We start from the raw sequence: 4,101 nt of genomic DNA on the forward strand, positions 1-4,101 counted from the left end.
AACCATGGTGATGTTCAAAATATGAGTTCTCCGATGTGATTAGTCTTGGACAGCCCTAGGACATTTACAGGCACATGCATATATGAAAGATTTGGGAGTGAGACAAAAGCAAACAAAATATAATAATGAATCACATTATCTGTGTTCCGAGGTGAAGGGGTTCTCTTCCGTCTCTAAATCAAATGAATGACAAGCATTCCTGCATCTGACATTACTCAATCAATCAATTATACTTACTGGGAGATTACTATGTGGAGGGCACTGTACTAAGTGATTGGGAGAGTATGACACAACAGTATAACAGACCCGTTCCCTGCCCATGACGAGCTTACAGTCTAGAAGTAGCTTACACATGTATCAGCCATTGATACCACAAGCACTGAATGTCTTGATCATCAGTCAGGGGTAGAAAAGGAGGAATGTATCATCGGCCCACAATTAACACATCTCTAAGACACCATCTCCACTTGGCAAATTAAACTGCCCTTGACCGAGACCCCAGCCCTGTTGGCTTGGAGGGGACAGTTGTGTTGATGATTGCTCTTGCCGTTGAGTGAAGTTCAATTTTTGACCCAATGAGTGCTCATCGACCTTTTGAATTTCAACCGCTTGTGGAAGTCACGAGAATGTAGCCATCGCCTCTGTTACCCGAATGGTAGCATTTTGTGGCTATCCTACACCTGAGAAGGAAGTAAATTGCCTTTTTTCTTTTACTGTGCACTAATTCTAGGGCCGCCAGCTTCGAAGGAATGAAAATTTGTCAGTGCTTATCTTGGCGGCAGAGGGAAAGACCAGGCATTAACATTGGTAGATTGAGTCAGAAGAATGAGTGTACAGTGAAAACTGGCAGATATTTCCATATTATTCAATTAACCCAGTCCCAATCTGCTAATATTCTGAGTAATCCCAGCCAGTTTAGGATGAGCTGTCTTTCTGTCTGTCTGCAACATAAAAGGGTGAGGCAGGTGCTTTCAGTGAGGGCTCTGTTGACTTCCTTTGATGCATATTGCTCCAGAGAACTTGAAAGAACAGGAGTCTCGCTCATTTCACCCCATGTTCTAGCTCACTGGTTCCATTGCCAGCATAAATAGACAGATGGGAAGGCACGTGGGTAGACGTATTCCAGGAGAACCATTTTTATGGTCAGACAAAGTCAATACTGATCACAGGATTTGCCCACACTTTATAGAATGGTTTAAAAATGTGCTGTAGAAGCTGTTTAATGCAATTGTTAGTAGTCAAACCTAGAATAAGCAAATATTACATTCATGTATGCTTCAAGAAATGCAAAGTTTTAGAAGGGAAACTTCCTTTACAAAGTTGGGTAAGAGATAATGGAGGCTTGAATAGGCTGACAATTTGGTATCTTTAGGGTTAGGAGTAAATAGCCTCATATATATTGAGCGCTAACCGTGTGCAAACCACTGTAATTAGCATTTGGGAGAGTGGGATGCAACAATAAACTGGCACACAATGTGACATCCAATTTGATTTGAGCAACATCATTCCTGCCTACGATGAGGAGGAAAAATCTTCACGCCACCTTCTAGGATTGTTTTGGGGCAGACTGGCCTCTGGAAGAAGAACCAGGCTGACTTGCTCAGTAACCTTTAGAAACTAAAGTGGACCAAACATTCTGTTTTGGTCAGGACTTTAATGCACAGTTTGGGAAGGGTTTCAAATATCACATTCTCTAGAGCAGTGGCACATGTTGCAGAGTGGCATGCATTGAGGGACTGATTCCTCGGAAGGTACAGGTGTCACCTCCCAACCTGGCCTCCGGAGAAGAACATGGGGCTGGGCATCGGAAAAGCTTGTCTTCAGAGCTGGTTTTGGAAGGCGAGCAGTAAAAAAAAGCATGTTCAGAGCACACCTTCGAGATGGAGATCCGTGGGACAGTGCTGGTGGAAATTTGAAAATCTTCCAGCCTCCCTCTGCCCAAGTCCGAAGCAGTTCCTGGGTGAACAGGAACCTAGGAGTGGAAGGCAACAGTCTTGAAGTCAGGGGGTGGCATCAGAAAGGTTAGGGAAGACTTCCACATGAATTTTTTTATGGTATTTCTTAAGCACTTACTTTGTGCCAAGCACTGTACTAATCGCTGGGGTAGATATAAATTAATCAGTTTGGACACAATCAGTGCCCCACAAGGGGCTCACAGTAGTAATCCCTATTTTAAAGATGAGGTGACTGAGGCCCAGAGAAGTTAAGTGACTTGCCCAAGGTCACACAACAGACGAGTGGCAGAGTCAGAATTAGAGCACAGGTCCTTCAGACTCTCAAGCCCATGCTCTATCCACTAGTCCATGCTACTCTACTCTCTTCCTTTATGTGCCTGCCTAATACTTGCAGCATCATATGAGTCAAGGAGCCCCCCCAGGAAGAGGGTACCTTTTTTCCCCATTTCAAGGCAGCCAGATGTCTGAAGCTGACTCTGCCCTGGGTTATAGTCCCAGTTCTGCCACCAGCCTGCTGTGTGACCATGGGAAAGTCACTTAACATCTCTGTGATTCAGTTTCCTCATCCATTAAATGGAGAGGAGGTGTCCTTTCCCTATTTCTCCCTCTCTCTATTGGGGAAGCGGCATGGCTCAGTGGAAAGATCCTGGGCTTTGGAGTCAGAGGTCATGAGTTCAACTCCCGACGCTGCCACTTGTCAGCTGTGTGACTGTGGGCAAGTCACTTAACTTCTCTGGACCTCAGTTACCTCATCCGTAAAATGGGGACTAACTGGGAGCCTCACGTGGAACAACCTGATTACGCTGTATCTACCCCAGCGCTTAGAACAGTGCTCTGCACATAGTAAGCGCTTAACAAATACCAACATTATTATTGCTATATGGTGATCCCGGTGTGGGACAGAAATTGTGTCCAATCTGACTATATCTATCCCACACATAGTACAGTGCTCAGCACAGAGTAAGATGTTAATCAGTACCATACCTAACAGTGTGGTATTATGAGTCTCTGATTATTATCTCATTTTGTATTTTTATTCAGTAGTGCCTTCTTTCCATTAATGGCATGTAAAATTTCAACCCACAAACTATTTGGGGATGCACATTTAAATACAAATGGAGTCAGAAACATACAACCCTGATTAGACAGCTAAAGAGCTATCCATTTGTTGTGCTCCCAGAGTCCATTCTAACCATTATCGTTACACCTACATACCATATCATATCATGTACAGTCCTTAAGCATTGTTGCCTAGTGGACAGAACACGGACCTGGGTGTCAGAAGGACCTGGGTTCTAATCCTTGCTCCACCACCTGTCTGCTGGGTGACCTTGGGAAAGTCATTTAACTTCTCTGTGCCTCAGTCACCTGTAAAATGAGGTTTAAGACTTTAAGCCCCCACTGGGACATGGACTGTGTCCAACCTGATTAGTTTGTATCTACCACAGTGTGAGTACAGTGCCTGGAATGTGGTAAGCGCTTAACAAATGCCGTTAAAAAAAATCAGTAAATAGATTTGGCCTAAACTACCTTTATCGTGTCCTGAAACTCTAAGAACCTTAGAGATGACTGGGTCGCTACTCAACCATCCCACCACCTCATGGGAATGAGAGTAATCAGGGAAATGAATGAATAGCGGCCTTGATTATTTCATGCCCTTTCCCTACTTTTTGGTTGGTTTCCTTATTTCAGGTGAGAGCAGTGTGTCTGAGTGTGTTTTACTCATTTCTTTCTCCTTCCTCCCTGATTAGTTTTTGTTGGAAACCTTGTAGACAGTTGTAACTCACCCAATTAAGTCAGCCATGGCGTAGTCTTTTGTAGAATGTGGACATGTCTAGTTTTATGCCTTGTGGTTGTGTTTCATGGGGAGGACAAGAGACACAGAGGTAAAGGTTGCAATCACTCCATTTCTGCATTATTGTTCTACTGAGAGCTCATAACTAATTTTGTTGTGATAGCACTAGTCATTTCTAGCCTCAGTGAAAGCCTACCAACTCTGTAGCGCAGCAAACGATGCTTCTGACCTTTAAAGCTGTGGATAATGGCCAAGGTTGTGGTACAGTGACCTTTTAGCCCAAAGTGGGTGGCCGCTCCGACTTCTGTGCAACGTGCGTTTTTGCTTTTTATTTTCTTCATTGTTTAATTG

This window comes from Ornithorhynchus anatinus, chromosome 5, assembly GCF_004115215.2.
Source record: "Ornithorhynchus anatinus isolate Pmale09 chromosome 5, mOrnAna1.pri.v4, whole genome shotgun sequence".
In the NCBI taxonomy this organism is placed as follows: domain Eukaryota; kingdom Metazoa; phylum Chordata; class Mammalia; order Monotremata; family Ornithorhynchidae; genus Ornithorhynchus; species Ornithorhynchus anatinus.